At 38.1% G+C, this 25479-nt stretch overlaps 1 protein-coding gene and 14 non-coding genes across 15 annotated transcripts in view; all 15 read right to left on the bottom strand.

The window, feature by feature from the left end:
* Window positions 1-25479, bottom strand: part of LOC138715480 (esterase E4-like) — a 193150-nt gene that overhangs the window by 154020 nt on the left and 13651 nt on the right. The gene's annotated exons all lie outside the window — the stretch shown is intronic.
* TRNAD-GUC (transfer RNA aspartic acid (anticodon GUC)) lies at window positions 62-133 on the bottom strand. The gene has a single exon. It is a non-coding gene; the product is annotated as a tRNA-Asp (tRNA).
* Window positions 997-1068, bottom strand: TRNAD-GUC (transfer RNA aspartic acid (anticodon GUC)). The gene has a single exon. It is a non-coding gene; the product is annotated as a tRNA-Asp (tRNA).
* On the bottom strand, window positions 1932-2003 carry TRNAD-GUC (transfer RNA aspartic acid (anticodon GUC)). Its single transcript has one exon. It is a non-coding gene; the product is annotated as a tRNA-Asp (tRNA).
* Window positions 2088-2159, bottom strand: TRNAD-GUC (transfer RNA aspartic acid (anticodon GUC)). Its single transcript has one exon. It is a non-coding gene; the product is annotated as a tRNA-Asp (tRNA).
* TRNAD-GUC (transfer RNA aspartic acid (anticodon GUC)) lies at window positions 2400-2471 on the bottom strand. Its single transcript has one exon. It is a non-coding gene; the product is annotated as a tRNA-Asp (tRNA).
* Window positions 3024-3095, bottom strand: TRNAD-GUC (transfer RNA aspartic acid (anticodon GUC)). Its single transcript has one exon. It is a non-coding gene; the product is annotated as a tRNA-Asp (tRNA).
* On the bottom strand, window positions 3492-3563 carry TRNAD-GUC (transfer RNA aspartic acid (anticodon GUC)). The gene has a single exon. It is a non-coding gene; the product is annotated as a tRNA-Asp (tRNA).
* On the bottom strand, window positions 3648-3719 carry TRNAN-GUU (transfer RNA asparagine (anticodon GUU)). Its single transcript has one exon. It is a non-coding gene; the product is annotated as a tRNA-Asn (tRNA).
* TRNAD-GUC (transfer RNA aspartic acid (anticodon GUC)) lies at window positions 3804-3875 on the bottom strand. Its single transcript has one exon. It is a non-coding gene; the product is annotated as a tRNA-Asp (tRNA).
* TRNAD-GUC (transfer RNA aspartic acid (anticodon GUC)) lies at window positions 3959-4030 on the bottom strand. The gene has a single exon. It is a non-coding gene; the product is annotated as a tRNA-Asp (tRNA).
* On the bottom strand, window positions 4583-4654 carry TRNAD-GUC (transfer RNA aspartic acid (anticodon GUC)). Its single transcript has one exon. It is a non-coding gene; the product is annotated as a tRNA-Asp (tRNA).
* Window positions 4739-4810, bottom strand: TRNAD-GUC (transfer RNA aspartic acid (anticodon GUC)). Its single transcript has one exon. It is a non-coding gene; the product is annotated as a tRNA-Asp (tRNA).
* TRNAD-GUC (transfer RNA aspartic acid (anticodon GUC)) lies at window positions 5987-6058 on the bottom strand. The gene has a single exon. It is a non-coding gene; the product is annotated as a tRNA-Asp (tRNA).
* On the bottom strand, window positions 6455-6526 carry TRNAD-GUC (transfer RNA aspartic acid (anticodon GUC)). The gene has a single exon. It is a non-coding gene; the product is annotated as a tRNA-Asp (tRNA).

The following is a 25479-nucleotide window of genomic DNA, read 5'->3' as shown; positions in this document are numbered from 1 at the left end:
TATCTTTATCTGAGTACGCTTATTCATTATGCTGTCATTTATGAATTTAAAAGAACATTACCTCCCCGGCGGGGAATCGAACCCCGGTCTCCCGCGTGACAGGCGGGGATACTGACCACTATACTACCGAGGACTGATGAATTATTTTCGCTTAATATCTTTATCTGAGTACGCTTATTCATTATGCTGTCATGTTATGAAATTAAAAGAACATTACCTCCCCCCGGGGAATCGAACCCCGGTCTCCCCCGTAACAGGCGGTGATACTGACCACTATAATACCGAGGGCTGATGAATTACTTTCGCTTAATATCTTTATCTGAGTACGCTTGTTCATTATGCTATCATTTTATGAAATTAAAAGAACATTACCTCCCCGGCGGGGAATCGAACCCCGGTCTCGCGAGTAACACGCGGGGATACTGACCACTATACTACCGAAGACTGACAATTTACTTTCGCTTAATATTTTTATCTGAGTACGCTTATTCATTATGCTGTCATTTTATGAAATTAAAAGAACATTACCTCCCCGGCGGGGAATCGAACCCCGGTCTCTCGCTTGACAGGCGGGGATACTGACCACTATACTATCGAGGACTGACGAATTACTTTCGCTTAATATCTTTATCTGAGTACCCTTATTCATTATGCTGTCATTTTATGAAATTAAAAGAACATTACCTCACCGGCGGGGAATCGAACCCCGGTCTCTCGCGTAACAGGTGGTGATACTGACCACTATACTAGCGAGGACTGACGAATTACTTTCGCTTAATATCTTTATCTGAGTACGCTTATTCATTATGCTGTCATTTTATGAAATTAAAAGAACATTACCTCCCCGGCGGGGAATCGAACCCCGGTCTCCCGCGTAACAGGCGGGGATACTGACCACTATACTACAGAGGACTGATGAATTACTTTCACTTAATATCTTTATCTGAGTACGCTTATTCATTATGCTATCATTTTATGAAATTAAAAGAACATTACCTCCCCGGCGGGGAATCGAACCCCGTTCTCCCGCGTGACAGGCGGGGATACTGACCACTATACTACCGAGGACTGATGAATTACTTTCGCTTAATATCTTTATCTGAGTACTCTTATTCATTATGCTGTCATTTTATGAAATTAAAAGAACATTACCTCCCCTGCGGGGAATCGAAAACCGGTCTCCCGCGTGACAGGCGGGGATACTGACCACTATACTACCGAGGACTGATGAATTACTTTCGCTTAATATCTTTATCTCATTACGCTTATTCATTATGCTGTCATTTTATGAAATTAAAAGAACATTATCTCCCCGGCGGGGAATCGAACCCCGGTCTCCCGCGTGACAGGCAGAGACACTAACCACTATACTACCGAGTACTGATGAATTCCTTTCGCATAATAACTTTACCTGAGTACTCTTATTCATTATGCTGTCATTTTATGAAATTAAAAGAACATTACCTCCCCGGCGTGGAATCGAACCCCGGTCTCCCGCGTAACAGGCGGGGATACTGACCACTATACTACCGAGGACTGATGAATTACTTTCACTTAATATCTTTATCTGAGTACGCTTATTCATTATGCTATCATTTTATGAAATTAAAAGAACATTACCTCCGCGGCGGGGAATCGCACCCCGTTCTCCCGCGTGACAGGCGGGAATACTGACCACTATACTAACGAGGACTGATGAATTACTGACGCTTAATATCTTTATCAGAGTACGCTTATTCATTATGCTGTCATGTTATGAAATTAAAAGAACATTACATCCCCGGCGGGGAATCGAACCCCGGTCTCCCCCGTAACAGGCGGTGATACTGACCACTATACTAGCGAGGACTGATGAATTGCTTTCGCTTAATATCTTTATCTGAGTACGCTTACTCATTATGCTGTCATTTTATGAAATTAAAAGAACATTACTTCCCGCCGGGGAATCGAACCCCGGTCTCCCGCGTGACAGGCGGGGATACTGACCACTATACTACCGAGGACTGATGAATTACTGACGCTTAATATCTTTATCTGAATACGCTTATTCATTATGCTGTCATTTTATGAAATTAAAAGAACATTAGCTCCCCGGCGGGGAATCGAACCCCGGTCTCCCACGTGACAGACGGGGATACTGACCACTATACTACCGAGGACTGATGAATTACTTTCGGTTAATATCTTTTTCTGAGTACGCTTGATCATTATGCTGTCATTTTATGAAATTAAAAGAACATTATCTTCCCGGCGGGGAATCGAACCCCGGTCTCTCGCGTGACAGGCAGAGACACTAACCACTATACTACAGAGTACTGATGAATTCCTTTCGCATAATAACTTTACCTGAGTACTCTTATTCATTATGCTGTCATTTTATGAAATTAAAAGAACATTACCTCCCCGGCGGGGAATCGAACCCCGGTCTCACGCGTGACAGGCGGGGATACTGACCACTATACTACCGAGGACTGACAATTTACTTTCGCTTAATATTTTTATCTGAGTACGCTTGTTCATTATGCTGTCATTTTATGAAATTAAAAGAACATTACCTCCCCGGCGGGGAATCGAACGCCGGTCTCGCGAGTAACACGCGGGGATAGTGACCACTATACAACCGAAGACTGACAATTTACTTTCGCTTAATATTTTTATCTGAGTACGCTTATTCATTATGCTGTCATTTTATGAAATTAAAAGAACATTACCCTCCCGGCTGGGAATCGAACCCCGGTCTCCCGCGTTGCAGGGGGTGACACTAACCATTATACTACCGAGGACTGATGAATTATGTTCGCTTAATATCTTTATCTGAGTATTCTTATTCATTATGCTGTCATTTTATGAAATTAAAAGAACATTACCTCCCCGGCGGGGAATCGAACCCCGGTCTCCCGCGTGACAGGCGGGGAAACTGACCACTATACTAGCGAGGACTGATGAATTACTTTCGCTTAATATCTTTATCTGAGTACGCTTATTCATTATGCTGTCATTTTATGAAATTAAAAGAACATTACCTCCCCGGCGGGGAATCGAACCCCGGTCTCCCGCGTGACAGGCGGGGATACTGACCACTATACTACCGAGGACTAATGAATTACTGACGCTTAATATCTTTATCTGAGTACGCTTGTTCATTATGCTGTCATTTTATGAAATTAAAAGAACATTACCTCCCCGGCGGGGAATCGAACCCCGGTCTCCCGCGTGACAGGCGGGGATACTGACCACTATATTAACTAGGACTGATGAATTAATTTCGCTTAATATCTTTATCTGAGTACGCTTATTCATTATGCTGTCATTTTATGAAATTAAAAGTACATTACATCCACGGCGGGGAACCGAACCCCGGTCTCTCGCTTGACAGGCGGGGATACTGACCACTATACTACCGAGGACTGACGAATAAATTTCGCTTAATACCTTTATCTGAGTACGCTTATTCATTATGCTGTCATTTTATGAAATTAAAAGAACATTACCTCCCCGGCGGGGAATCGAACCCCGGTCTCCCGCGTGACAGGCGGGGATACTGACCACTATACTACCGATGACTGACAATTTACTTTCGCTTAATATTTTTATCTGAGTACGCTTGTTCATTATGCTGTCATTTTATGAAATTAAAGGAACATTACCTCCCCGGCGGGGAATCGAACCCCGGTCTCCCGCGTAACAGGCGGGGATACTGACCACTATACTACCGAGGACTGATGAATTACTTTCGCTTAATATCTTTATCTGAGTACGCTTATTCATTATGCTGTCATTTTATGAAATTAAAAGAACATTAACTCCCCGGCGGGGAATCGAACCCCGGTCTCCCGCGTGACAGGCGGGGATACTGACCACTATACTAACGAGGACTGATGAATTACTTTCGCTTAATATCTTTATCTGAGTACGCTTATTCATTATGCTGTCATTTATGAATTTAAAAGAACATTACCTCCCCGGCGGGGAATCGAACCCCGGTCTCCCGCGTGACAGGCGGGGATACTGACCACTATACTAACGAGGACTGATGAATTACTTTCGCTTAATATCTTTATCTGAGTACGCTTATTCATTATGCTGTCATGTTATGAAATTAAAAGTACATTACCTCCCCCGCGGGGAATTGAACCCCGGTCTCCCCCGTAACAGGCGGTGATACTGACCACTATACTACCGAGGACTGATGAATTACTTTCGCTTAATATCTTTATCTGAGTACGCTTGTTCATTATGCTATCATTTTATGAAATTAAAAGAACATTACCTCCCCGGCGGGGAATCGAACCCCGGTCTCGCGAGTAACACGCGGGGATACTGACCACTATACTACCGAAGACTGACAATTTACTTTCGCTTAATATTTTTATCTGAGTACGCTTATTCATTATGCTGTCATTTTATGAAATTAAAAGAACATTACCCTCCCGGCGGGGAATCGAACCCCGGTCTCCCGCGTTGCAGGGGGTGACACTAACCATTATACTACCGAGGACTGATGAATTATGATCGCTTAATATCTTTATCTGAGTATTCTTATTCATTATGCTGTCATTTTATGAAATTAAAAGAACATTACCTCCCCGGCGGGGAATCGAACCCCGGTCTCCCGCGTGACAGGCGGGGATACTGACCACTATACTAGCGAGGACTGATGAATTACTTTCGCTTAATATCTTTATCTGAGTACGCTTATTCATTATGCTGTCATTTTATGAAATTAAAAAAACATTACCTCCCCGGCGGGGAATCGAACCCCGGTCTCCCGCGTGACAGGCGGGGATACTGACCACTATACTACCGAGGACTGACAATTTACTTTCGCTTAATATTTTTATCTGAGTACGCTTATTCATTATGCTGTCATTTTATGAAATTATTAGAACATTACCTCCCCGGCGGGGAATTTAACCCCGGTCTCTCGCGTAACAGGTGGTGATACTGACCACTATACTAGCGAGGACTGATGAATTACTTTCGCTTAATATCTTTATCTGAGTACGCTTGTTCATTATGCTGTCATTTTATGAAATTAAAAGAACATTACCTCCCCGGCGGGGAATCGAACCCCGGTCTCCCGCGTGACAGGCGGGGATACTGACCACTATATTAACTAGGACTGATGAATTAATTTCGCTTAATATCTTTATCTGAGTACGCTTATTCATTATGCTGTCATTTTATGAAATTAAAAGAACATTACATCCCCGGCGGGGAACCGAACCCCGGTCTCTCGCTTGACAGGCGGGGATACTGACCACTATACTACCGAGGACTGACAATTTACTTTCGCTTAATATTTTTATCTGAGTACGCTTGTTCATTATGCTGTCATTTTTTGAAATTAAAAGAACATTACCTCCCCGGCGGGGAATCGAACCCCGGTCTGCCGCGTAACAGGCTGGGATACTGACCACTATACTACCGAGGACTGACAATTTACTTTCGCTTAATATTTTTATCTGAGTACGCTTGTTGATTACGCTGTCATTTTATGAAATTAAAAGAACATTACCTCCACGGCGGGGAATCGAACACCGGCCTCCCGCGTAACAGGCGGGGATACTGACCACTATACTACCGAGGACTGATGAATTACTTTCGCTTAATATCTTTATCAGAGTACGCTTATTCATTATGCTGTCATTTTATGAAATTAAAAGAACATTACATCCCCGGCGGGGAATCGAACCCCGGTCTCTCGCTTGACAGGCGGGGATACTGACCACTATACTATCGAGGACTGACGAATTAATTTCGCTTAATATCTTTATCTGAGTACGCCTATTCATTATGCTGTCATTTTATGAAATTAAAAGAACATTACCTCCCCGTCGGGGAATCGAACCCCAGTCTCCCGCGTGACAGGCGGGGATACTGACCACTATACTACCGAGGACTGATGAATAAATTTCGCTTAATATCTTTATCAGAGTACGCTTATTCATTATGCTGTCATTTTATGAAATTAAAAGAACATTACCTCCCCGGCGGGGAATTGAACCCCGGTCTCCAGCGTGACAGGCGGGGATACTGACCACTATACTACCGAGGACTGATGAATTACTTTCGCTTAATATCTTTATCAGAGTACGCTTATTCATTATGCTGTCATTTTATGAAATTAAAAGAACATTACATCCCCGGCGGGGAATCGAACCCCGGTCTCTCGCTTGACAGGCGGGGATACTGACCACTATACTATCGAGGACTGACGAATTAATTTCGCTTAATATCTTTATCTGAGTACGCCTATTCATTATGCTGTCATTTTATGAAATTAAAAGAACATTACCTCCCCGTCGGGGAATCGAACCCCAGTCTCCCGCGTGACAGGCGGGGATACTGACCACTATACTACCGAGGACTGATGAATAAATTTCGCTTAATATCTTTATCAGAGTACGCTTATTCATTATGCTGTCATTTTATGAAATTAAAAGAACATTACCTCCCCGGCGGGGAATTGAACCCCGGTCTCCAGCGTGACAGGCGGGGATACTGACCACTATACTACCGAGGACTGATGAATTACTTTCGCTTAATATCTTTATCAGAGTACTCTTATTCATTATGCTGTCATTTTATGAAATTAAAAGAACATTACCTCACCGGCGGGGAATCGAACCCCGGTCTCCCGCGTAACAGGCAGGGATACTGACCACTATACTACCGATTACTAGTGAAGAGTTTTTGCTTAATATCTTTATCTAATTACGCTTATTCATTATTCTGTCAAGTGGAATACGATCATTAATGCTGACTGGATAGTTGATAGTACAGTAAGTTAAGGATTAGGGTTTTCTAAGAATTTATACAGTATTGGATAAATCAGCGCGCAAGTAGTTCTGGTGATTTTTTAAGTAAAAATGAAAGGAATTTGTAAGGAAGGTTTTTGTGGAGATGGAGTTGATTATTTAAGTAGGCGCTGTTTATAGGGATGTACTTTTTTTTTTAAAGAGAATTGTTCGAAAATGTAGCAAATTAAGTATGATTATAAGAGGTTCGTCATGATGGTGGTTTCTAATGAAAAAAGGAAACGCAGCAATATCCAACATACGATACGATGTTATGTAAAATGCACATAATTTGTATTAATGGAATAAACACTAATAGCTAATAGTAAAACAGAACAAACTAATAATGAAATAAATACACAGTTTCGTAATGTGACTTCGTTTGTATATCCTCCAATACAGTTGCTTGGCACTAAGTCCCTATTTACCCTTGCTATTTGTCGCGCAACATCAAGCGCTTTCTGTCGGCTATATGTAGCATCGCCGTTTACACTTGGCAAATTTCTCGTCCACAAGTCGACGCAAGTTGTTGCGCTTTCTGTCGGCTAAATGTAGTATCACCGTTCACTCTTATAAATGTTATGTTTTATTTAACGACGCTCGCAACTGCAGAGGTTATATCAGCGTCGCCGGATGTGCCGGAATTTTGTCCCGCATGAGTTCTTTTACATGCCAGTAAATCTACTGATATGAGCCTGTCGCATTTAAGCACACTTAAATGCCATCGACCTGGCCCGGGATCGAACCCGCAACCTTGGGCATAGAAGGCCAGCGCTATACCAACTCGCCAACCAGGTCGATCCGTTCACTCTTGGCAGATTTCTCGTCTGTTACTCGAGTCTAGTTGAGCTCGAGCAACGTATGAATGATGTGGTGAACAATAAAAAGTAGCTGTTTTAGCTTCTGCAGCTTCAAGGGTTTCGTTAACTTGCACTAATGAGAGAGGGGGGGGGAAGAGAGAGAGAGAGACTGGGAAAGGAGATGGACGTCCAGAAGGCAGGAGAAAGGGTTATTCCATGTTCTCAGTAAAGATTTCAAACTGGAACAAAATTGTCCAATAGATATTTATTATATTAAAATGAATTGAAAGTTTAATTTTTTTTCCCTTGCATATTGACTTCTGATGTTCTTTATTTTTGTTTTGATGTCGGAGGGACGAACTGACTCCAAATTTTTACAAATAAACTCCAGTGCATTTTCCCTCCGAATCCTATTGTAATAGTCCTTATTTGTGATGTCATAAAAATATGGAAATTCCTCGTAAAGCCTGATTAATTTCATTACTTGGTTTTTGTTCCACTCTGACATTATGCTACAAAGCGCGCGGAAAGAGAGAAACAGCCGCGGTTATTTAGTAAGTCTATGGAAACAGCTGATTAAAAGTTGTCTGCTACTGTTTTTCCGAACCATGTTCGGGTCCTGTCGCGTCAATTCGGCTGGCCCTCCTAGGACATGTCGCACAGAAATAGAAACAGCTTCTACTCAGCAGATGTCGAAAGGAGAGGAACGAAATCCGTACTGCGCATGCGCCCGCGCTGTAAGTCGAACGACAAAGGTTCGTTCCAACAACAGTCAGGAACCGTCCGTAACCATCGTGAGCATGCGCAGTACAGAAAAAGCATTCCAACACAATCCGAACCACGAGACGATAAAAGTCACCCTCGGCTCCCTTTATTGCGCATGCGCTATTGGTGAAGAAATTCCGCTTCCGGTGTGACGCTGAGCCCCGTTGTAAGCATAAAAATGTTTTATTTACCGCAGTAATTGTGAACTGGATTTCTTTTACTTTCATTCGAGATTGATGGATTAGTTTTCAAACTTCTGTAATAATGCCTGTGGTATGCAAACATTGCAGTACCATATTTAGTAAACAGTCGAATTTAAACAGACATTTAAGACATGTACATAAAATAGAGCACGTGAACATGATATCGTATCAGTAATATTATATCTTTCTCTTGTAAAATTTTCAGTTTTGGAATTACAAGGTTTTGATCGCCACCCGACGATGAGCCATTAATTTCACTGTCATTAATATAACCCAATTTATCATTGTATTCCCGTTCACTGCACTTTCAGTGGGGACAATTTTCTTTATTAAGCATTTATCCATTATCAGTAGTTATATAGCCGTTGCTAATCAATTAACGAGCACACACCTACGACGACGATCATAACAAAAAAAAATCAACCTAAAAACGAGTGTTGATAATGGTTAGTTTTAAATTTTGGGTAATTAAGTAGTAATCATCAGCCAGGCCATCTTCCCGTAATAGAGATCCAGGATAGATACATTACCAAGTATACACATATATTTTAATAATTGTGTAGAAACAAACCATCGACAGGTCATATCGGCCAGGCCATCATCTTACTACAACAGAGATCCAGGGTGTAAAGTGGATACTGGATGACAAGTTAATCATATACAAACGAAATTTAATAAAAGAAAATACATATGATAACGAAGGTGCCCTGGACCTCTATTGCGGGAATATGGAGGCCTGGCCGATTATTACTACATAATTACCATACACTGTTAATTAACTGTTAGCTCTGTGTTATTTCCGCTTGGTAAGACTTAGGACCATTACTGTTCGATCCCAATAGTTCATAGATTTGAACTGAACTACAAAAATGTGGATCATGGATAGAGATGTGGAGTCACTCTGTTGCGTGTGTGAAGATTCACCGATCTCAAATTCAGGAAAGATAGCGGCATTGTGAATTGCTTTACTAACATGTTCGACAGCTGACCTCCTCTATCAGTGATTTAGATGGATAAAAACATTTAGGGCCTACAGGAACTCATAAAGTTAGTGGTATGTTTCCTAATTTACCATGATATTTAAAATGCTATTGTTCTAAGGGTGTCCCGATTTGTTCTTTTGGTTGGTTCCTTGTCCATTTTGTTACTCAACTGTGGAATAATAAATAATAATGAATATAGGTCTATACCGGTAATAATAAAAAACATATATATATCTCTTCTTTTTTCCGAGATGTTCCAGTCGAACCAAACCACTACTCTCTATAGTGTTCAAATAATAATCTTTGGCCTATAACCTACTTCATCTTTCAAACAAATTAATTCAATTTTTGGCTAAACTAGTGCTGAAGTAATTCCCCGCTTATATACATGTTGCATATACGAATCTGTGACAGGTTAGATTTGGTTAGTTTAGGGTTTTGTTACGCCATGCATATATTTGTCTATGATGCATATACGATCAACTGTATCTACATAAAAAGAAACCCTTATAAATTCAACAATTTTCACTTCCGAAATCACCAGAACTACTTCAGCGCTAGTTTCGCCGCTTTATTTACATAGGAATATCTCTTCGAATTGTTAACAAGGTTGAGATCACTCTTAATTTTACTGGATGTGATGCCCCTGGTTTTATAAATTTGGACACAAAGTGTCTTGCAGCCCCTCTGAAGTTGGCACCTACGTTTGGTGATATTTATTTGCATATCACGAGATTCGTAAGTTGGTTTACAATTGAAATATCCAGAACTACCTCAGCGCTAGTTCTTGCCGCTCCTCTGAAGTTGTAGATGGAATATTGTGTTAGCCAAGTTTAATATCAATACTACCACCAGAAATTAACTCTTAATACATATAGCCTATCAAGACTTATGAGGAAATATTCTGGAATACAATTATACGAAAATAAGGTTTGACTTGGATAACAGGAGCTGGAGTAATAATTGTGAAATCTATCAATGCACTATTATTATAATTACGTAACTTGTATCACCGATATGTAAATAATATATGATCGTGACGAAGGTGAATCTAGAATGCGGTGAATAAAACAATTTTTATGCTTACGAGGCCCAGCATCACACCGGAAACGGAAATACTACACCGATGGCGCATGCGCAAAAAGAGAGCCGAGGGTGACTTTTATCGTCTCGTATCCGAACCAGTCCTGAACCGGAAACATGTACTGCAGTCGGGCGTTCCAACAAGCTTTTGACACGGGTTCGGAACGGTCAGAAATAGTCCGCGGATTGAGGCATGTACGGAAGAGTACGCAAGACGCTCATGCGCATAAGCTCACCAACGTCTCCTGGATACTGAAGAAAGACATGATCGACTGTTCACATCAATGAGATTAAAGATGAAAAGTGACAGTTCAGACGAATAATAAAACTAGAGATTTAATTTAAATTTTCGCCAAAAAGAAAGGGAATGGAAATTATTTGGATATTGAAACAGTTAATTACAATTTCAACATGCAGCTTTGATTAAAAGTATAATAAATAACGTACATACATTAATAATTAAAAATAAGAACTATTTTTAGATGAGAGTCCCTCAGTACACGACGTTGAATTATCGGAATTCTTGCCTTCCATATTTTTTGTCATCTTTTTATAGAAAATGATCGAAATTCTATTTTCTGCAATTAGAATTAGCTGCGAAACGATAATAATTAAGCATCCCGTTCTTAGCAAAGATGATCACAGTTATAGCATCTCTGGATTTAGTACATAACGATCCGCGAAAGCGTTCCAACAGCGTCCAGTCCAGTTTCAATCCCACAGCAGATGCTCAACTAGCGCATGCGCATAAGATGGTACAGGAACCGTACATGAACTGATCCATGAACTGCTTGTTGGAACGAACCTATAGCAAGTGTAAATAGGGACTAAACAAAAAAATCACGGTAATAGTGGGTTTCAGTGTCGCCAACATAGTAGTAATACTACACACCTAATATAAAACCTAACCTAACCTTCCACCTGTAGCAACATTCTTCACGTTTAGTATCATTTCGTTTGCATGTATTGGCAACCCAGCTACTCGTGTCGGGGAGCCATCTAGTGGAAGTAGATCGTACTGCCAGGTATACTTTATTTTTTTTCATGGAGTGCAGTTTCATAGAAAGGACTTTGCCGACAGACCTTCTACTGCCCCCTACTAATCGGTTGTCATAAATAAATGTCTTCCTTACTGTGACGGAAATCTTGTCTTCTCTTGTCAGTAACCAATCACAACCCTCGTTCAGAAGAAATGACAGGTGCCCGTCAAATCCACGTGGAGGCAGAGTTGCCGCATCTTTTCCGAATTTCAAGAATCCCGTCAGTTTCACTGCATAATTTCGAAGGTCACCAGGATTGTGGCAACTGTGCAATGTTGGGACGAGGGGCAGGATAGAATTGTCAGAGGTGTTTATGTAGGAAGTCATAAATCTGTAAGTGGGTGTTCAAAGAAGCCACCGAACTGCACTCCTTGAAATAAAATAAGGTATATAAGAACAGTCTGCAATATTCGTTCAGCGGCCAGTAATACTCCATCTTGGCGTGCCCAAGCTTCACAATTAATAAAATCACCAGAATTTCGGGCGCTTGAAAATCTCCGAACTAAATATCACTCATTCGAATATGTAATAAATAAAATAAACGTAACTTAAAATCCAAGCTTTACTAAATGTATTTTTGCACACTGATAAGAAAAAATAACTGAAAAAATTACAGGTGCACATATGATTCAACCTCATTTAATTGTTGTTTGGAGGCGCAATTAATAATGAAGTATTTTTCCATATTATTTTCTGCGGTCATCGATTGCCTTCTGTCTATAAGAATATTCTTATAAATGAAAAACGACCTCTCAACTTCACACGAAGTATAAATAACTGGAGCGTATTTCAGATGAGGAATGATAATCGGGACAATCTCCTCAGGAAACGCACACACTTTACCTTTGAGTATTTTGAATAGAGAGGAAAAAGTAGTTTGTTTTGGGTTTTTTTCCGATACATCATTAAATGTTACTGAAACACACTCACCGATTACTCCCTCACTGGGTAACAACACTGCTACAAATTCTGATGTGTTTCGAGAACAAAAAAGGAAAACGTTTGAAATATGTCATTGTTGGTTGGTTTTTTTTTCGATATCCCCAACCGTAAGGCGAATGTCAGGTAATCTCTGGCGAATTCTTGGCCATGTCTCGCCAAATACTATCTCGCTATCATCAATATCATCGATTGTAAATAATCTAGTAGTTGATAAGCGTCGTTAAATAACCAACTAAAAGAAAGTACTACATAAAGAGCAGATGTCGCCGCACAGGTTAAAATTACCGGTACAACAAACACAACTTTACATAAAAAAGTTGTAAGACAACATTGAACGAAGTAAATGAGGCTATCGAGTAGTGCTGCTTATGATTAGGTTTTTCTCCGGAGCGGTTGTTTGTGCGCTTTCAATCGGAGACCTCCGGTTACCTCCGACTGATGTCGCGCAGGTTGTATATGTGCTGTGGCGCAGACATACATTTTCCGCTGAGCATTCCTTTAATCGGATCAGGTAGTGATTGGAGTCCGCTGACGTCCGCGTATCTTTTAAAATAAGTGTGTAATTTTTGTTGTTTATTTTCTCTTTTTATTTACCTCTCTCTCTTTTTCTTCGGCTCTTCTTTTTTTCTTGTTTTGCTTGAAGTACTATGTTAGCTGACAGATTTTTTTTCTAGTTTTGAAATTCATAGTATATGTGGAAAGGCGTATTAGATTTATGTCATTGATCAAATTAATAGTATTAAAATTAACTGAAAACTAACGCAGAAATAAAGCTTTTCAGTAGCTAATGTAAACATTTATAATTTTCCTGGAAACATTCGTTTATTCACAAACAGTTTTTGTTAATTATTATTCTAATCGGTTTAGTTTAACGTAAAATATATTAAGGGAGTTTCAGAATGGAACAAAAGAAACGTGTGGTATCAATAGGTTAAAGTTTACTGTCCAAAATAATTTATTAAGATTCTTCACCAGACAGGATTGTGATCATTGTGTTAAAGGGTGTCAGTATTTGAACTGTCTCTTCTAAAACTCGTCACTCTTCGTCTGTAATAAAAATATAAGCGGATATCAACTCAAGGATAATTGTAATTATATTATTACCACAAGTTTCTTTAGTTTCAGAATGAAACTCAATATTTTAATCTAATAACTCAAGTTGTCTTTTAAATATTCCATATAAGTTATGAATGAGTTTTATTACCTCGAAAGTTACGTTTTATAGAAATTTCAAGACTTTTTTTCTAGACTGTGGACCTTTGGAACAATAACACTAAAGCAGTTTAAAAAAATCGTATCAAATGTTTTACGTAATTTTAAAACTACGAAAACGATATCACTAATTAACGGTCATTGTTTATCTGAATGGTAATAATTTATTTTTGACAGCAAGTACGAGTACCACAACCGCGACTCTTAATGTTAGCCTAAACACTTACATACCTACATTTTAAAATTTCAGACCTACTCAGAAAATCTATCTAACCTAGTCCACGCCACAGAGATTTCCAAATACGGACCTGTTAGCGTCCTAGGAGCGTTTGGCTTTTCTGGCAACACAATCACCAACTCATATTTCATTTCAAGTAAGCGGCTCATCACTGAAGTTTGGACTTTCATCTCGTAACAATATGCTGGATCAATCTTAGAGGGTCCTTTTTTGCTGAAATTCTTCTGCTTTTCAGTTTTTCATTCGCAATGTTACTCTGTCTGCACACTAAACCACGAAATTATTTATTAGAACTTTTATATATAAATCAAAGTAAACACGCGTTTTAAAAGGGTTCAGAAGTGTATTGAACAGTTAAATGTACTTACTTATTTTCTTCAAGTTCGCGATTGTGCGATCGCTTCAAATGGTCCAAAAATTCGAAGTACCATCACCCATAGAGTAAATTCGCCCACAAAGTTCACAGCGTGCGACTTTATTATCATCTTCAACTAAATTAAAGAATTTCCATGCGACGGATATACGATTTGGTGACATTTTATTCCACTCACAACTACCCTCAGTCCGTACGCGCCGGTCGTCCTTGAGCTCTACGTCCTACAACTTCGCTTCGCTCCGAACCACCGCATCCCTCCGTATGTCCCCTGTTCCACCTACGATAGTACCGGAGATCACCGGTGGAGAGCTTTATTCGTAATCTCCGATTCCTCCGCGGTAGTAGTCACTCCGATGAGCAGCACTGCTATCAAGTGCAAAACTCTTCTTATCCAAAATAAAAAAAAGAGTTACATATAGGATGTTGTACTACTTGCAGCTCTATATCTACTGATATAGTCGGTTTGTGCAAATCTTGTCTAATTCCTCTTCCATAGAGCTCAGAAAACTACTATCAAATGCAAAACTCCATATCCATAACGGTTTTTCCTGTTTTCTTACAAATCACTTTACCTGGATAAGGCGAGTTTTGCATTTGATAGCCTCAAATAATAATAATAATAATAATAATAATAATAATAATAATAATAATAATAATAATAATAATAATAATAATAATAATAATAAATAATTGATTAAATGGCGAACTTACTCGTGTTAATTATGTAAGCATGTGCGGCTTACAGCCGTTTCGGTGCTACTTAACTACCTGCAATGACATATATATCATGCAAATCTGGCTTTCAGGTATACGTTAACAGAAAACTATAATTCAAGTGACACAGAGTTTGTGTGCACTCAAAATTGGGTTTCTGGCGTCTTGTCAGCCCATTGAGGTGTGTTGTTATAAAGGGAAAAGTTGAGACGGTGTCGGGTTAGTTCCTGGGTAGCTAGTCGGCACAGCGTTGGTGCGCTAAGCCAAAAGTTCCGGGATCGATACCCGGCTCCCGAACAATTTTTCCCTTGAAATTATCCAAGTCTGCTTCACATGGAGCCAGATTTGCACAGCAAGATCTGTTTACACGTGGAAGATTGGTGATGTTCTGGAGGGAAGTATTGAATGGACACAAGTTTCTATTGTTTTTCATTTAGTATTTTTGGAAGAGGTCTTATTTTTTATCTAAATTGTCATTGTCATAAGAATGTAGATCTGAGAAAATGAACTCAAACCTGTCTCTCGACATCGCCACAGCAATTGCTTTATTTTATGTATTGTCACTTCTTCCCAATATAACCTCCTCCTCGAAACTTCAACATTTTTCGCCTATTACGTATTTTTACGTATCAATAGCAATATGGTACTACTCAATTATCATATCATTCTATAGTTGAAATGAATGTAGCCACACTGCATCGCTCTTCAGAATAATATCTATACCAGTGGCGATTTCTCTTAAGGAGCACAGGAGCAGTGCACCACCTCTTCAAGTAACACATGTTTTTAAAGTTATATCAATGAGCTGCAGTAGACTATGTGAGCGACATAATTCTTTATTATAATACTATGTAAAAATAACACTGCACGTGTACTGGTCTTGTTGACGCCTGGGACTTACGTTTACCGCTCAACACTTGCGGCACACTGCTCCATTCGAGCATGCGCAGTAGTACTGTTTCACTGGCAGGCTTTGGAGCATGGTAGGGAGCCAGTACAGTGTGCGTAGGAGGGTTAGGAGCACTTTCAGATGTGTTCTTAAGCTCTTTCCATCATAAATGTTACAATGAATAGTGTGCAAGATCTTTTAAATGTGTAATTTTCTGTAAGACCTTTACACGAAAAGATCAAAATAAAGAAGGTGGGTAGACCTACACATGAATTAAAATTATAAGTGACGAAGAACAGTAATAGAGAAGTGACAAGAAAATTCAACATTCGGATTTACGAAAAATGCAATATGCGGCTACAATATAGAAGACGCTGTATTTTGTTTTCCTTGTCTATTGTTGGACGGCAAACATTTATTGACAAAAATAAGTACGTTTTATGAATTTTATTTATTTTTCTGTTTGAATTTAGGACTGTGAGTAGTAACTATATAATTTTGATTATTATCGTTCTGCAGATATGATTGATTTGAAGCACATGAATGAAGGAATTAAAAACCACGATTCTTCAGCACACATCAACAATGTTAAATTAGCAGTGTTGGGTCAAACAAACATACAGACACAATTGGATTCAATTGGATTGTTGCACTTCACAATGATAAAGTTACCAAGAACAGATAAGTGCGTGCGGTTTTGTGGAGCTTCTGAGTTGGCTTTAAGAGTCACGAAGACGGAAACTCATCTTTAAACGCTAGTATTTTTCTTGGCCTCATCAATTTCAGTTCTGAATTAGACGCACTCTTAAGGAACATTTGGAAAGAGGAACAGTGTTTAAGAGCACATTAAACACTATACAGAACGAAGTCCTTCAAGCCATTTTGATGTATGCCATGACGAGATTTCAAAGAAATAAAGAAAGCTGCTGACTTTTTAGCAGTTAAGGCTGATGAGACGACACACATATCGAATGCTTGTGAACGTGTGAACTGTGTTATAAAACGCAATGTAACGAAAACAATATTATTTACGGTGTGCTGCAATAGAAATTGAACACTTTACTTTGCTATTACTGGATTTACATAGGAAACTAATTAACTGCAATTTCTTGACTAACAAAATTATGTAAATCTATACCTACTAACATATGTTAATAGTTATGTAGTAGTTAGTACCTATAATAATAATAATAATAATAATAATAATAATAATAATAATATGATAATCATAATCATAATAAATATTTGTGCACCACCAGGATTATTTATCACCACACGCCACTGATCTATACTAATAATAAATCTGTAGCCGAAATTTTTCTGGTAATTTTCGATTTTCCAAAAGTAATTTGTCGTAACATATATAATTAACCACCCTGAAACCGAAAATCACTTTTTTTTAATTTTTGTTTGTATGTCTGTCTGTATGTTTGTTACCTTTTCACGCGATAATGGGTAAACGGATTTCGATGAAAATTGGAATATAAATTATGTTCGTTGTAACTTAGATCTTAGGCTATATGGCATTCAAAATACATGATTTAAAAGGGGGGTTGTAAGGGGGCCTGAATTAAATAAATCGAAATATCTCGCTTATTATTGATTTTTGTGAAAACTGTTACATAACAAAAGTTTCTTTAAAAATAATTTGCGATAAGATTTATTCCTTGAAAAATTTTGATAGGACTGATATTTCATGAGATAAATGAGTTTTAAAATTAAAATAACTGCCATATAAGGCCGTATAAAGAAATAAAAAACAAATGACTTCGTCTATAAGGGGTCTTGGACAGCAACAATCGAAAGCTATGAAAGATAGCCTATAGAGAATGTTTCTGTGTTTGTATGAAGTAATATCGGAAGCTAAATTAACCGATTTGTATAATTAATTATTATTTCACCATTGGAAAGTGTAGTTTCTCTAGATGGACATAATGCTATAATGTTATTACAGTAACTTCTGATATAATATAATATAATATAATATAATATAATATAATATAATATAATATAATATAATATATGTAATGTAATATTACAGAATCTAATTTAAGTTATTTGAAGGGTTCAGAACTATAGTGGGCCAAACGCCATTTACTGAATACGTAGAAAACAAGGGTTAAAATTAAGTTATTACCATATTTCAATGGAAACCTATAAGAAGTAAAATAAAGTATACCCATTAAATCTAAATGATGTCAATGTTCATTAAACTATGGTTGCATGTGATAAAAATTAGAAACATGTTAAAGGAATTGTCATTGCACCAATGAATGCTCTCTGGACCAAAATGATCGCATTTTAATTATTTAAACACAATTTAAATTAAGTAACATATTAAACGATTTATCCTTCTATCAAACACGAATGTTCCCTGGATCAAACGTCCTATTTTAATTATGTAATTACTTTATATTTATTTCTAACGGGTGTAGCGGAGCGCATGGGTCCGGCTAGTTAATAATAATAATAAACTCTAATAAAATAACAACGTAATAATGTGTTAATAATAATAATAATAACAATAATAATAATAATGATAATAATAATAATAATAATAATAATAATGTTTCCTTTCATGTAAGCATAGTATACAATTCTTAATCAAATGTATGCTCATATGCCTAATGTACTTTTAAAAGGACACCTGTTTCTAGCTCAACCTGTTACAACAAGAATGTTTCGACACCATACACGTACTTCAATTATATAACTGCATTAAACGTGATTTGTAAAATACACAAAAATTGCAAAAAAAAATATTTCAAGCATATCTGGGTTAAGGAGTGTTTTCTAGCCGTATGTGACATATTATTTTATGCTCGACCATGCCGAAATGTAGGAATTATACACCTGGTAGTAGCCCTTTAATGCACTCATTAAAGTACACCTATTCATTATAATTCAGTTGTTCAGCCAATGAGAAATCACCATTGTAGCATTATAAAACCGCAAGTATCTATTATGCTCGGATATGCACTCGAAAGACTACTAGCGAAACGTCACGGAGGCTGGATTCTCTAGATTATATCAAGGTCAATGACATTCGTTCCTCGGAAAAAAATCAATACTTTCGCGTCTGCGCACATCTCACAATTTAGAAGGTCAGTTCCGCTCTTCACTTAGGTAACCATAACATGAATAATTATGAATAATTTCAAGTTAGAAATATGTTCGAGCATAAAAAGTCGTATGAAATTTGTCTATAATGGTAATTAAGACGCTCGTATGAAAATTATGAAACTCGCTTGCGCTCGTTTCATAAACAAACATACTCGCGTCTTAATTACTACCATTATAGGCTCGTTGCATAATGTACTATTCTAAATTTCCAAATGTAAAACAGATAAAAAATGGCATACAAAAGTTACAACTTTCTGACTGTACTTGTGTTAGGAGAGTTAACGAAATGTCGGGAGACATCCTGCTTTGTACTCTCGATGAAATTCGTGAATGTGACTATTTCAGCCTTGCTCTGGATTCGTCCACGGATATTGGTTCCACTTCTCAGTTGCTTTTATTTGTCAAATATTGTAATAAGATAGCTATTCTAAAAGAAGAATTTTTAACTGTAATACCTATGACAGGTCAGACACGGGGAATAGATTTTTATGAAGCAGTTAAATCATTTTTCGACAAATACAAAATTGACCTGAACAAACTTTTATCAGTGTGTACTGACGGTTGTCCCTCAATGGTAGATTATTTTACAGGATTTATTTCTCTGTTAAAAAGCATTTAAATGAGACAAGTTATTAACATACCACTGCATTTTACATCAAGAAAGTCTTGCTGCTAAATTTGACAAAACCTTCAAATCTGTGATGAAGAAAATAATAATTAACATTGTTCATTTCATTAGATCACGTGAATTAAATCATAGGCAATTCATAGAATTCCTCAAAGCGCTTAATTCATAGTATGATGATGTTATTTATCACAGTGAGATCAGGTGGTTGAGTAAAGGAAGAGTTTTGGAACGATTTTTTTAATCTTTGCCATGAAATAATAGTACATTATGCAACGAGCCTATAATGGTAATAATTAAGACGCGACTATGTTTGTTTATGAAACGAGTGCAAGCGAGTTTCATAATTTTCATACGAGCGTCTTAATTACCATTATAGGCAAGTTTCATAAGACTTTTTATGCTCGGCCATATCTCTAACTTGAAATTATTCATAAGTATTCATGTTATGATTATCTAAGTGAGGAGCGGAACTGACCTGAATTGTGAGATGTGCACAGACGCGAAAGTATTGATTTTTTCCGGGGCACGAATGTTATTGATCTTGATATAATCTAGAGAATAACATGAACATTAGTCTTGATATAACCTGGAAATTGATTTAGAATTGAAAAACGAGATGACAAATTGAATTTATTTGAATATTATTTACAATTAACGCTAATTATTATAGTAACAGAACATAACCTTCTGCGACAGTATTGGATTTCCAGCCTCCGTGACGTTTCGCTAGTAGTCTTTGGAGTGCACATCCGAGCATAATAGATACTTGCGGTTTTATAATGCTACAATGGTGATTTCTCATTGGCTGAAGAACTGAACTATAATGAATAGGTGTACTTTAATGAGGTGCATTAAAGGGCTACTACCAGGTGTATAATTACTACATTTCGGCATTGTTAAGGAACGAGAGTCCACCCACACCTGTAGAGTAACGGTTAGCACGTCTAGCCGCGAAACCAGGTGGACCGGGTTCGATTCTCGGTCGGGGCAATTTACCTGGTTGAGGGTTTTTCCGGGGTTTTCCCTCAACTCAATATGAGCAAATGCCAGTTAACTTTCGGTGTTGGACCCCGGGCTCATTTCACTGGCATTATTACCTTCATCTCATTCAGACGGTAGATAACCTAAGCTGTTGATAAATCGTCGTAAAATAACCTACTAAAAAAAAAAGAAAAAAAAAAAAGGGAACGCGATAAAAATACCCTGACGTAGACTCTTTTTCATGGTGGTTAAAAGTTGGGTTCCTGGCTGATATAACAGAAATACTGAATGATGTCCAAATTAAAATGCAAGGTACAAATAAACTTATTATTCAGCAGACAACTTCAATTTTTTCTTTAGAAGAAAAATTAAAAATGTATACAGAAGAACTGAGTAATAATAATTTTACTACCTGGTTTTCCATGCTTCCAACATCTTATTTAAGAAAACTCAGAGGAAAAAATAAACTTGCATAGAATTGCCCACTGTGCATCATCATGATTTCAGCGCGAGATTTAATGGTTTTCGAAAGTTTCGAAACCCATTTAGATTAATCGAATATCCCTGGTCAGTACGATAACAAAGACGTTATATAGTAGGCCTATACGTCAGTAACGACAGGAGATGTACGGTAACTGGGTTGTCAATTTTTGGCCCTGAGAATATAAATCTCAAAAATGGACTTATTGATCTCCAGCAGGATTCAGAGCTAGAAGGTATTTTTCAAGAGAAACGAAAAAGAAATTCAGTTTTAGAGTTTTGGATTACAGTTCCAGAAAAACAGTTCGAAAAACTTGGTGTCGTGTGCATATAAAATTTTGTGTCTTTTTGAATCAGCGTATATTTGTGAAATCACTTTCAGCAATATAAAGTTCATCAAGGGTAAACATAGATCTCGTCTCATCAATGTGAACTTGGAAAACGTGCTGAGGATATCTGTCACAAATCACCAGCTCGTATTGACAAAATTGTGAAGGAGAATAGCAGAGTTCGAACTTCCACTTCACAACAGTAGCCTACATAACTGTAAGTTATCTTAAAATTATGTAATAAAAATAATAATAATAATAATAATAATAATAATAATAATACTTACTTACTGGCTTTTAAACAACCCGAGGTTCATTGCCGCCCTCACATAAGCCCGCCACAGGTCCCTATCCTGAGCAAGATCAATCCAGTCTCTATCATCATATCCCACCTCCCTCAAATACATTTTAATATTATCTTCCCATCTACGTCTTGGCCTCCCTAAAGGTCTTTTTCCCTCCGGCCTCCCAACTAACACTCTATATGCATTTCTGAATTCGCCCATACGTGCTACATGCCCTGCCCATCTCAAACGTCTGAATTTAATGTTCCTAATTATGTCAGGTGAAGAATACAATGCGTGCAGTTCTGTGTTGTGTCCATTCTCCTGTAAATTCATCCCTCTTAGCCCCAAATATTTTCCTAAGCACCTTATTCTCAAACACCCTTAACCTATGTTCCTCTCTCAAAGTGAGAGTCCAAGTTTCACAATCATACAGAACAACCGGTAATATAAATGTTTTATAAATTCTAACTTTCAGATTTTTTGACAGCAGACTGGATGATAAAAGCTTCTCAACCAAATAATGACAGGCATTTCCATATTTATTCTATGTTTAATTTTCTCCTGAGTATCATTTATATTTGTTACTGGTGCTCCCAGATATTTTAATTTTTCCACCTCTTCAAAGGATAAATTTCCAATTTCTATAGTTCCATTTCGTACAATATTCTCGTCACGAGACATAATCATATACTTAGTCTTTTCGGGATTTACTTCCAAACCTATCTCTTTACTTGCTTCAAGTAAAATTCCCGTGTTTTCCCTAATCGTTTGTGGATTTTCTCCTAACATATTCACGCCATCGGCATAGACAAGCAGCTGATGTAACCCGTTCAATTCCAAACCCTCTCTGTTATCCTGAACTTTCCTAATGGCATACTCTAGGGCAAAGTTAAAAAGTAAAGGTGATAGTGCATCTCCTTGCTTTAGCCCACACTTAATTGGAAACGCATCTGACACAAACTGACCTATACGGACTCTGCTGTATGTTTCACTGAGACATATTTTAATTAATGGAGCTAGTTTCTTGGGAATACCAAATTCAATAAGAATATCATATAAAACTTCTCTCTTAACCGAGTCATATGCCTTTTTGAAATCTATGAATAACTGATGCACTGTACCCTTATACTCCCATTTTTTCTCCATTATCTGCCGAATACAAAATATCTGATCAAAATAATAATAATAATAATAATAATAATAATAATAATAATAATAATAATATAAAACAGTTAACTATCAATATAAAAATCAATGACAGAAATCAGTAGTGAATGTGTTTATGCATAACTGTAATAGGGCTGCGTGTTACCAAGTTTGAGTACTGTGAAATTTGGTGCGGCTCTCCGACAGAAACTGTTTCTTACATTCGGCTCTCTTGTAATTTCTAGTGAGTACCACTGGACTAAATAGACGCTGCAGAGGGTTTTTCTCTCTCGTTTCCTTCTATCACTCCACCTACACTATTAACTTTTCCTTCATTTCATCTATCATCTGCAGTAGCTGAAAATAGGCTGGGGCGGTATTAGGGAGCAGAACGGATTGCCGATCCTGATATAGTAAGGGCTTGGGGCGTCCTCCGCTGTGGCGTAATGGTCAGCATGTCTGGCTGGCTATGAAACAAGCTGGCCCGGGTTCAAATCCTGGTTGAGTTTTTTTACAGGGTTTTTCCTTAACCAACTGAAGCAGAATTGCTGGGTAATTTTCAGCGTTAGACCTCGAGCTTATTTCGCCATAATTAATTCGCATATCATCTTCATCCATACAATAGCCCCGGTTAAGTTTGCGGTGCGGCATGCTGTAACTTACTTGTACAAGAGCGCGACCGTTCGGCTACCCAATCATTCATCAGAATAGGAGTGGTAAGCACAATAAGCCTCAGCTGCAGTGTAAACCTTCGGGTCCCTCCTTCATACAAGAAAAAAAGGGTTTGGGGCTCCGGGCCCCTGGGGTATATCAGGTTACTCATCTGCTATACTGGGTGTTCATTTCAAATTGTGTCATGACGTCACTGTTGATGAGTCAGCTATTTGAAGCGAGTTTCAGCTTTTATGTCAGAGAAATTGCCTATTAATTAAGGCATTCAATCTGAACTTGAGAACGTGTACGGTATAACTTGAACGTCGTAGCAACAGATGGCGGTCTGTACGGTCTGTGTGCTACCATAACCTCTTTCGAACTGTGTTTTGCGCGGCCAAGTCGTACGCTGAGTATTTGTTATCATCGGTTGCGTACGGCAACATTCCACAACACAAATCAAATGCTCCGTGTCCATGTTGACCTTTGAAGTTAATGTCAACAAATAGGCTACGTAAGTAATCGTCTTAACCCTCTCCCCATATCCCGACAGTAATAAAAAAACTCACCTCAGTACATGTTTCGAAATAGTTCACATTGCTGCCATTACCGGCGTTACCGTACGTATCGGTAAGTACAGATGCATCAAACTAGCAAGCTGTCTCGTTCGCGCAGGCGCATAGAGCACTTCTCCCCTACCACTGTCCGCCTACTGCTGTGCACTGTGGACTAGAACGGTACAGCTCAGTTCTAATAACAGTTGAGGAGGCTGTATAGGGAGGGTACATCTTGAATACATTGTCAACAGGTCAACTTTTCAGATAATATGACTATACCTGGGTATCGGAGCCTAGGTGGGCCCCCTCCGTTAGCTCTACTACTTCCCCTCTCCAGGCAGCTCCCTAGTTTGAGGCATCTGTACTTTTCAGAATGAACGCCGTACTTTCTAGGCAACTTCTTTGGCATATAGGTAATATTCCTCTGCGGAAGTGTAAGGAGATTGAATTATCTAGGCTCATCGACTACCCACATGACGGCATACAGCGAGCCATGACACACTTTGAACTTAACACCCAGTAGATGAAGAGGCGAGACCTGGCATGTGATCTCTGCGAGAAGGGAAAGAATGAGTTATCGGAAAACAGAGTTTGTTTGATTACAGTTAATATTATACAAATCTACCGCCACACGGAAGTTTATCTCAGACTAAAACCTATATATGATTCACCGTGCACGTATACAATATTAAAAAATAATAAAATGTTGAGTAAAGTAATATATTTTATATTCAAATGAAGTAGAATAATATATATAAAATTATCTCCAATGTAACAAATAAATCGTGACTGATTTATTATCGTACGCGTGTCACGTTGTTTTGACTTACCAGTCATATGATAAGTTATTACACGAAAGTAAAGTGAATTGTTTAAATGTCAGTGTATACCCTAAATTTAAACTGGCTTTACGTCATTCATAATTATGAATACTCTAATAATTTTAACTTAGTCAAGTTGACTTCTTTGTATGACAGAGACATGAGGATAAGAATGTTTTATGTTTTGGAAATTATTAATGTGCTGAAACTTATCTTCAAATTTCTGACACCAATTGCAGTGTGTCATTCTATGTAATTATTACACTTCCCTGAGACATCGACGTTGAAATACTGTCTTGTCTACTTCCCTCTATCGTGCCTTAGCCCCTCCTAAATCAGCAGGCCTAATTAGACAGAAAAATGGTTCGTCGCTTCCAATAGCTGTTCTTTTATTTTATCCTGTTACTTAATGATTCAAATAGGTTTGCAAC

This window comes from Periplaneta americana, chromosome 15 (assembly GCF_040183065.1).
Source record: "Periplaneta americana isolate PAMFEO1 chromosome 15, P.americana_PAMFEO1_priV1, whole genome shotgun sequence".
Classification (NCBI taxonomy): Eukaryota; Metazoa; Arthropoda; class Insecta; order Blattodea; family Blattidae; genus Periplaneta; species Periplaneta americana.
This window is presented reverse-complemented; position numbering and strand designations above follow the sequence as displayed.